Source organism: Taeniopygia guttata, chromosome 1 (genome assembly GCF_048771995.1).
Source record: "Taeniopygia guttata chromosome 1, bTaeGut7.mat, whole genome shotgun sequence".
Taxonomy (NCBI): Eukaryota; Metazoa; Chordata; class Aves; order Passeriformes; family Estrildidae; genus Taeniopygia; species Taeniopygia guttata.
In genome coordinates, this window is record NC_133024.1 from 12,660,534 (window position 1) to 12,670,502 (window position 9,969).

At 33.6% G+C, this 9,969-nt stretch overlaps 1 long non-coding RNA gene across 1 annotated transcript in view; it reads left to right on the plus strand.

Annotated features, from left to right (window-relative positions):
- LOC140682223 (uncharacterized) overlaps positions 1-9,475 on the plus strand; it is a 70,366-nt gene extending 60,891 nt beyond the window's left edge. Inside the window, exon 3 of the long non-coding RNA XR_012053566.1 lies at positions 6,707-9,475. This is a non-coding gene — a long non-coding RNA (uncharacterized lncRNA). The remainder of the gene's footprint in view (positions 1-6,706) is intronic.
- Positions 9,476-9,969: the final 494 nt, after the last annotated feature.

Here is a 9,969-nt window from a genome sequence, read left to right on the forward strand (position 1 = left end):
ATCTTAAAAAATTTGTATATTTTTAGTTTTTCTCACATTAACGTTATCTGGTATCATCAACATAGACTAATCAACACTTTTAACATTATTAATACAGATGTCCTCTTCACAACAATTTACAGTATATTTATATATTTTCTTTTACTGTGGTTCAAATTATTTGAAAATCTAAATCTACTAATGAGTTTAAACATTGGGATTATTTAAAGAACAGGATCTTTCAATTCAGCATTAATGTAATTTTCTTTTAAGAGCAACATTAGTACTCGAAATCAGAGTGTTCAGAATTCTCACAACATTAAAGCAACTAAAAATCTATGCATTGACTTAAAGTTTCTTACCTGACGCTGGTGTGGAATTTGAGAAATTACTTTGAATCATGTTAGAATTTGTGTGAGAACATATATTAGAGAAATTGTAGGAATAAAAAGAAAACAGACCATCCTGCCCAGTTTTCTCTCTACAGCAGTGTTTTCCTCCAGAAGAAAAGGCCAAAACCAGAGTGATAATTTTCCAGGGTACTTTTACAACCTCCTACACCACAAAGGATTTCCAAAGCTAAGGTGGTCCCTTTGTATTTAGCATGCTTAATTTGATTTTTTTTTCACCCAGATTTGTCCAAGTTCCTTTTGAATCCATTAAAACATTTAGCATTACCTTTTAGAAAATTATGCGTCATCTCAAAGACGAGAGGTTTGGCTCATTTTTTTCCTGTCTTGGTTTTTAATCTGTTTAGTAAACAATCTGCCTACTACGAATCATGGGGATAGAGAATATCATTACAAAAACCCAAGCTGTTAAACCATGAGGCTGACAAGGGATTAATTCCTAAATATTGCCTAAGGCTTGCAGAGGATTTTAACAGTTTGGAATTAAAGACTGATGGAGTGGTTGCAGCTCATCCATGATATGTTTTGTCCCAGAATGTGGCTTGTGCCAAACAAACTACTGTCAGAGAAGGGTGACACTAAGCTAAAGCAGAAGAGGCTTCCTTCTTTAAGGTTTTCCTCTAGAGCTTCAGATTGCACAGTCAACCTTCCTGTTCAACTCAGAAAAAAATAAGCAAAATATTTCTGTGTTGTACTCACTGTACTTAACAAAGTTGGGCTTTTTTAATATATGTGGAGAAATTGAAAATACTCTTTGTCCTGCTTGTTCTCACAATTCCTTTTAGTTTTAGGATCCTGCATTCAGTTTTACTGTTCTCTGCATCCTTTACTTTTCATTGAAGTATTCAGTGACTGTTTTAGATGACTGTATAGACACAGATTTTCTAAAATATCTTTCATAAATCTCACACCTATTCAGACATAATTCTGGAATAAATAACATCAGTCACAGCACTATCCAACAACAAGACAAAGCAATACTTAAAATTGGACTATGGGAATCTATTTTGTTGGGTTTTTTTAAATACAAGTCTGCAACCAAAAGTGTTATAATTTCAAATGCACAAAATTTGCATTTTGCACAAAATATATTTGTGCAAAATATACTTGCAAAGCACAAAATTACTATGTATGAGAAATATTATGGCATTGACCTAAGAGTTATGTTACGTAAATTAAAATAGCAGATACCAAATTTATTAAAAAAAAAAAAAAAGTGGGGTTTTTACTTTTTTTTAATTCTCATATTATCTTCTTAGCATCACACAGAAGATACATTTTTCTCCTGGTAGAATTCTAGTCCAGATACTTGGTTTCTAGTTTGATTGGAAATTACTCTGTAGTAAGATAATTACACCTGTGTAATTCCACTTGAGTTATCTATATTTTTCCTTAAAATGCTACACCTCTTTGAGCACAGCTCTCCTTGCAGATTTTCTCTTCAGCTTGCTACTATTTGACTCTCAAATCTAATAAGTTTAAAGGATCTGCATATAGTGTAAAAAGACTTCATTATTAATATTTAATTCATAATCATTTGTAGCATTCAGAAACAAAAATATACTTCAATTTTATAACTCTCAAAGTAAGATATTTTCAATACCATTAATTAATTTTCTTACTTTATTTAATCTACACTGTGAATTATTTTACATCAGTACCAGCATTATATGTAAATATAATACACAAAAGAAATATAAAAAGTAAAACTTTTGTTTTTTAGGCATTTGAAGGGTATTATTTTTTGATTTTAAACAATGACATACCTAATAAACCAAAAAAAAGATCTGTTAAACATTAACACTTCATTTTAGCAGCTTGGTTTGACTAGAAGGCAGTTACTGAAATAGACATCTCCTTTTATTAAGAGTGTCCAAAAGTTAATTCTTGTGTAACCTGTAATTAGGCTATAAAAGATACTTGTGCTCCCAACAGAGCAAGATTTTCTGAGTAAGAATCCTTCATTTTGTCACTGATAGCTGTCTAGGTTTAGGACCAACCCTTTGTACTTATAGGTGGGAAAAATAAAATTACTCATAATTGGGAAAACTAGAATTAACTTATGTTTATGACACTCTGAAATTTTCAAATGGAAGGAGCTATGAAAAAATGAAGTTGTTATAGATGTAAGAATACTGGTAGACATTGTTCCTTTTTTATTATAAATAGTAGGTCTTTCTAATCTGACTGAAGGGAAGTGATGATGCTTTTAGCAGCAGATGGGGAAAGACAGACAATAGTATTTCAGAGCAGTACAGCCTGTGCTGTGTGCTTGCAGCACAGCTTGTTCCACAGCACTGGGGGCAAACAGTTCTACATCTAAAAGCTCTTCAGTCCTTTAGGGGCAACGTGTCAGATCTCCAAGAAAAAGAGATTGCCTAGGAAGAAATATACTGGAGTGTGGAGAAAGCAGACACAGGTCAAATAATCCAAGATGAGGAGGAAGTCTGGGTGACTTCACTCTTCTGTAGTGAGAACATCCCAAAGACACCTGCTAACTACTCTCTGATAATTTGTATTTATAGATTTTGTCAAAATGAAACATTTCTGGCCCCCTTGAAAAGCAGCACAAATGTTAAAAATAATACAAGAGTCACTACATGGTTACAAAATTGAAGTCAGTGAAGAAACAGTATCACAAGTTTTCTGCCCATAAAAATATCCTTTGATCATAATTATCTTCTGAATCATCAACACGGGCTTATATTAGGAAAAAATTTTACAAAATATAATCATGCTTTAAAATCTCAAATTTCATACCAACAGACCTTGACTAGCAAAAATTAAACTACTAGAGGGAGCAAACAGCATGCACCTAACTTGTAGTCCATCACAACTTGACAGACATTTCTGTAAGACAGATATATTAAACACAAACTCAGATTCATTTCTCATGAGAACATAGACATGAAATTAAATAATTTGATCTCATTAAAAAGACTATGCAACAATAAAAATATGTAGCCACATCATCCTTACAGAGTCTGCTCTAAAACTACAAGAAATATAGTAATTTATCTTGCTGATGATTGTTAAACCATTGCTTACTCTCATTAAAGGGTTTAAACATATTCTGACTACAACACACTTTCTGCACCACGCCATTTGAGGTCATAACATATTAATTCATGCCATTTCTGTGAGCAATCCTTAGGCTAGGAGAATTAAAGCTAAGAGAAGTCATTCTCTCATAATATGCTTTTGAGGAGATTGAAGAACAGGAACAGATCACATGCAAGGCTGTCTAGGAAAAAAAACCAGGAAAACAGTTTCTTTTAAATAAAATTTAGCCAACAAATTACATTTAACAGTTTTTCATTTGTCAAATTTTCTACAGTGGGTCCTTGTATTTAAATCAAACAGTACAATTAACAGCCTGTTACATATAAGATGCCTTTTCAGTGGCCTTTGATTGACCAACACATTTGATGTATAGATTATCCTGAGTTGGAAGGAACTGATGCTGGCCCTGCACAGGACACCCAAAAGTCACACCATGTGCCCGAGAAACTTGTCAAACACTTCTTGAACTCTGTCAGGCCTGGTGCTGTGACCACTTCCCTGGGGAGCTCTTCCAGTGCCCAGCCACCCTCTGGGTGAAGAGCCTGTTCCTGATATCCCACCTAAATCTTCCCCTGACACAGCCTCATGCCACTGCTTATGTAACCAGGATGCAGAACTATCAGTTTTAGAGGGGCTGTATAATTATGAAACAGCTAAATATTTTTTTTTATTTTTTTAGCTGTTTTATAAATGTATAAACAATTGTCTATGAAAAACATATACATATACAATACATATATATATATGAGAAACATCTGAGAAAAGAACTTGGGAAAAATTCAATCTCTACAACAATGACATTAAGAGCTCCTGCATTTCTAAAGTGTAGGTTATAAATATTCGTGCTATAATTCCTTTATTAATCATTAATTGCTGTTAAATTAGTATCAGATTAATAAACAACTATTTTTAATAATTATAATTAATAAATAAAGTATCAAATATTGGTAATATTGTGGTTTGCTTCTTTTCCACACCTTTGCAAGACTATCACAGTGAAATAATTGCTTTCAAAGGACCCAATTACAAGTTCTAAATCAGATGAAATAATTTTGAGGAAACATCAAATAGCATATGTTTGCATTTCTTGAATTCAAATTTATAAATCATTTCAACATTTGGATGTTTTAAAAAATTATTCTGAAATACCTAATTAATATGCCCTGGGTTTTACTCACGGAGTTCAAAACATCATTGCCTTTCTAGAAGTGAGAAAAGTGTGGGATGGCATAGGAAGGATATACAAAACACCTCCCATAGCTTGGGAGGAGAAACAACCAAATATAACCATTCTAGTTCAGAATTTTGTACTTCAGACCTCATTGCTTCTTCCAGTGGAGTACTATTTCCTGTTCAGTTGAAGATTTGTAGTATGGGATCTGCATCATATCTTACTGAATTCGGACTCTGGTTCAAATCAAACATTAGTTAAAAGAGATCATGTTTTACTGAAAGGAGCTAAAAATGCAATTTTCAGTTTAGAGGGTATTTTTGTGTTTGCTGGTTGGGTGTTTAAAGGTCTAAAAAAATCATTAGAAACAAATGTGCTTTAATGACTAAGATAGTTTTGCCTTCAGTAACAGCAAAGGAAAAGCTTTGCGAGCTAGAATTTATGATGAATAAGTTTGTAACCAATGACATTTAAGTCTCTTGTGAGTGAATGATATCACTAGCAGTTAATAAGGGGTAGATCTTGGAGAAAGCCTGCTAGTAATCAGTAAAACTTAATGAGAAAAGTTATGGATGTGGTTCCTATCCCTGAATCTGTAGGCATCAGTCAAAATAAATTTAGTTTAAAATTCTTTACTTAATGATCAGCAAAGCAGTTTATATGAACAAGAAGGGGAAAAGTAGAAACTGAATTGTTTGAAGCAACAAGACTTATCTTTCCTATAACTGTAAGCACAATAAACAGCCATTATAGCCCTTCATTAACACATTAATATTATTTAGTATTTCTATGTATCACTACACAAAAAATATAGCTTGTTTTATATTGTTTTGTTAGTGCAATGTTTATTCCCTGTATTTTGAGTTACAAAATATAAATGTATTTTAGTAGTACATTGTATTTTATCTATGCAGTAGAGGCATTTTATTGAAAGTATATATAAACTTTATTTCTTTTGTTGTTTATGGTTTTAGAAATAGTTGATATAAAACTTGGAACCTGAATTTTAGGTGCACATGCTAGTCCTTCCATTACTTTCCTTTCTAGTTAAACACTTTCACTTGTTCAATGTACTACAGGAGATAGATGAAATGAGACAATGCCAAGGTAAAAAGAAAGGAAGAAAATTAAAATTAATTAAGCAACAATTCATTATCTGTTAAAGTAACCACAAATGGGAATATTTTATTTCAAATCAAAGTTTAAATTTATTTGCAAAAAGTTTCAGTCATTCAATAGCGGGAAATTAACATAGAGGGAACCTGGATGCACCTCTGCAGACTTCAACTGTTCTTTCTGTGTTTACAGTCTCATTTGAAAATTGTCTTGCTGAATTTCATAAGGAGTCACAGGATGAAAATGTAAACCCTCAAGTGTCTCAGACACACTAGGTAGTGCTGTCATGATAGATTACATTTTCAAACTAAGTTTTTTTCTTTATCCTTACAAGTTAAGCCTACTAGAGGTATGTAATTTCATAAAAGTACAAAAATATATTCAGTTGGGCAATTAGATTTACACAGAATAGTATTTACTTCTATTGAAATATATTGACACCCTGCAGTTTAGCTTCTCATATACTTTTGCTGATTCAGGAATTAGATATTGCACAATTTATCAGTCATGATTAAGATTTTCATAGCTGCTGAGGAGATTTAGTTGCATTTATTTCCCTTCCATTGAGATGTATGCCTGAAGTTCCTTAAATCGCATTAAAAACATTTTAAGACATCTATTAATATCTAATTTTTACATATGCAATAGTCCAAACAAGAAAATGCAAATAGATGAAAATATCGCACTCATTTGCAATTTCATGCATAAGTATATGTATATTTGTACAAATACAGTCTTCTTCTATACAATTGTATTTATTTTATGATATAGAGGTTATGTACTCTCTATTATAATATAATTAGAGATTCCTGAATAGCTGGGTTATTTTTAAATTAAATCTCTTAATGATATGCACAGAGAAAGCAGAAATGTTTATTGTGGCGCTGAAGGGAGATTCGGGGAGCTGATTCTCCCCCTATACTCAGCCCTAGTGAGGTCACACCTCAAATATTTTGTCCAATTCCAGTTTTCACAGTTCAAGAAAGACAAGGAGCTACTGGAGTGGGTCCAGGAGAGGCCACAAAATGATTAAAGGACTGGAGCACCTCTCTTAAGAGGAGAGACTGTGGGAGCTGGGCCTGTTCAATTTGGAGAAGAAAAGCCTGAAAGGCTGAAAGGAGATCTCATCCATGCACATAAATATCTCAATGGCAGGGGCCAAGAGGATGGAGTGAGACTTCTCAGTGGTGCCCAGTGACAGGACAGGGGGCAACAGACATAAAACAGAACTCAAAATGTTTCACATCAACATGAGGAAGAACTTCTTTATAATGAGAGTTACAGAGCACTGGAATAGCTGCCCAGGGAAGTCATGGGTTCTCCCTCTCTGGAGATATTCAAACCCACTTGGGCACATTCTTGCTTGAGGTGACCCTGTCTTGGCAACAGGGCTGGGCTGGATGATCTCCAGAGATCCCTTCCAACCCCAATTATTCTGTGATTCAGCTTCTGAGTGTTGAAGTGAAACAAAGGTGGACTCTATCGCACGAACCAGAATTTGCAAATTCAGCCGAGTTTTACTGCCAGGTGTGAATGAAGCTGTGAGGCCTCGGGTACCACTAGATCACAATTGAACTTTGGGAGTAGTGACGCGTGAATTACTCTGAACAGACCATCATCATAACAAAGTGGAGCTTGACTCTCCTGTGGATAAGTGGCATTTGTAGTAAAATCAATAAGAACACAGAGAGTTTCATTTTACATGAGGTGCTTTTGCAGTGCTATCAGCAACTGTTCAAGCACTGTGGTTTCCAGAAGGGCCACTTACAGGAAGGACAACCGGCTACACCGCCGTGAATAAAGAAATACTGCCTTTGACTTCCCACCTTAAAAGCAATTTGTCTAATGAATTATTCTAAATGGGAAACAACAAAATTACACTAAACAAAAAAAATAACAGAAAATGAATGTGACTGGCAATCAGCTGTTGCAAAACAAAGAATATGACTGATAAAATATAATTTTACTTGTAAATGGCATGTAATCTAGCTATATACACAAAATGTGTGTCAAATGTATAATGTTCAAATTTGTTATAAATTGGTTTAATTATGTTTTACTTGTTCTTCATATATTTTCACAGTTTAAAATAAAAACTAATCTTATTCCTTACCAGGATGAAGTCAAGATATTTTCACAAAGAAAATTTGCAGAAAATCCCATCCTAAATTAACTTTAAATTTAGCATATCACCAAAACCACATGTACTGAAAAAGTGATATTCATTTTTCCTAACTCTAACAATCAATATGAAATGTACAGTTTAAGCTACTTGGCCAGAATTCAGGTTTTCAGCAGAAAGACTCTGTTTGCACAGTTCTCCCCACCCGTCAGAACAGAAGAAACACCTTTTTCCTCTGATTAAAAAAGAAATTTAAATTAACCCATTTTAGTTTTTCCATAAGTTTTACTTCTTAAGACTCCTTATTTACATTTTTCCTCATCATAAATTTCAGAGACATCCCTAAAATTTTAATTACTGTAAATCTGGCCTCATATGTCATAAAAAATAATATATCTGAAAAAATTGTTTCTGGACCTCTCAGATAAGCCAGAGAAATCAATAATTCTCCCTGTAAGTATGGACTGTGCTACTGGATCCTCATTTCTATACATATCTTCAGTTCTCACTCTCCATGTTTCCATTAATGAGCCAAGACTTGTCATGTTAGCCAGAAAATGGAGTTTTCATGCACTGCTTTGAAATCTTTGAAATTATAATCATAGACTAATATTATATACAGGTCTAGAGAATTAAATCTGCCCATGTCTTGAGACCATCCCTGCATTCCAGTTTAGTTTTAGTTTCCAAGTATCTATCCAGCTTATCTCATATTTATAACATTTTCTGGATTCATGAACTATATAGAAATTCTGTTTTTTAGCATTGTTTCAAACATTTTACTTTTTCCTAAATTAATTGACGATAAAATGACCATGGGTGTGCAAAGTCATGTTTCAAGAAAACAATAAAAATAAAGCTACAATAATAATCCTACAACAAATTTCCAATCAATAAACCACTTTTCTTCCAAGTAAGCATCAGCACTAAACTGGCACAGCATTTATAGTTTTTTATTATAGCTATAACCCTTTTAACTAAGGCTTATTATTTGTTCTTAGTTGACCATTTCTTCCTCTGTGTCAGTAGACACAACTTTTTAGTGTGACCAAAAAATATCTCATATACAAGAAATACTGAATAAGAGAAGATTTAAACACAGCTTGTTTTTCATTTTAAAATATTCAGCTTTTCAGCTTAACAGATTCACTGGTACAATTGTCATAACTGCAAAAAATAACCACAGGTTATTAAAAAACAGACATGTTTGAGGCATTGGCTACTCACTCTCTCCTGGGAGCCGTTCCAGTGTTTAACCATTTTCTTTCTAAAGAAATGTTTTCTCTTGTCCAGCCTCCTTAAAGCAACTTCGAGGTTCAGCACCTAAGGCGTCTAATACAGAACATATCAGGAGACACTGAAATTGGAAGTTTTCTCTGCATGGTTGAATGACTGTCAATAAGGTTTGGGAAGGGGAGGGAGTGGTGGTGACAATTTTTTGGAGGGAAATTATTATTTGTGTTTTTAAAGGTGGCCATTAACAAAATTGTAGGGCAGATTTACTTGGCCTGGAACAAATGTGAAGAGATAGCACTTCTGTGAACAAGACTTTTAGCTAACACATATTATTTGCCTTTGAACATGTGTTTAGTTAAATAAAAAGTAGAAGATGGATGATAATGTGTCCTTGTCATTATTCAATAACCTTATTACTGGCCTGTAGTACATTAAAATAAAAAGGCAAACAAAAACAAGGAACATGTCAGCCTTTTTCATAACAGTGATCTTTTTTCCTCTGTGGGCCAATTTTCCTATCTTCTCCTCTCTGTCCTTCCCCAAAAGGGACAATATGAAAGAAATCCATGATACTATAATTTTATTCCAAGTATGCTTTTCTTTTTAGCACTTCTATGTGATTAGCCTAAGGGGTGTTTTCTCACATGCCATGAAAGGCAAATCCTACAAGGACAGTAACAAAAATACTGCTAATTTTGAGGATTTCATTTCCTTCATCTTAAAAGACAAATCTCCACCCCAAATACCTGTCACATATCCACACACCATTCTGCAAAGCCCCACAAAAGTAACATGAAAAATCCACTAAAAATGCTATGCTAAAACAATGCAGTTCTATGCTATATTATTTATGTCTGCTAATTAATTGTAAG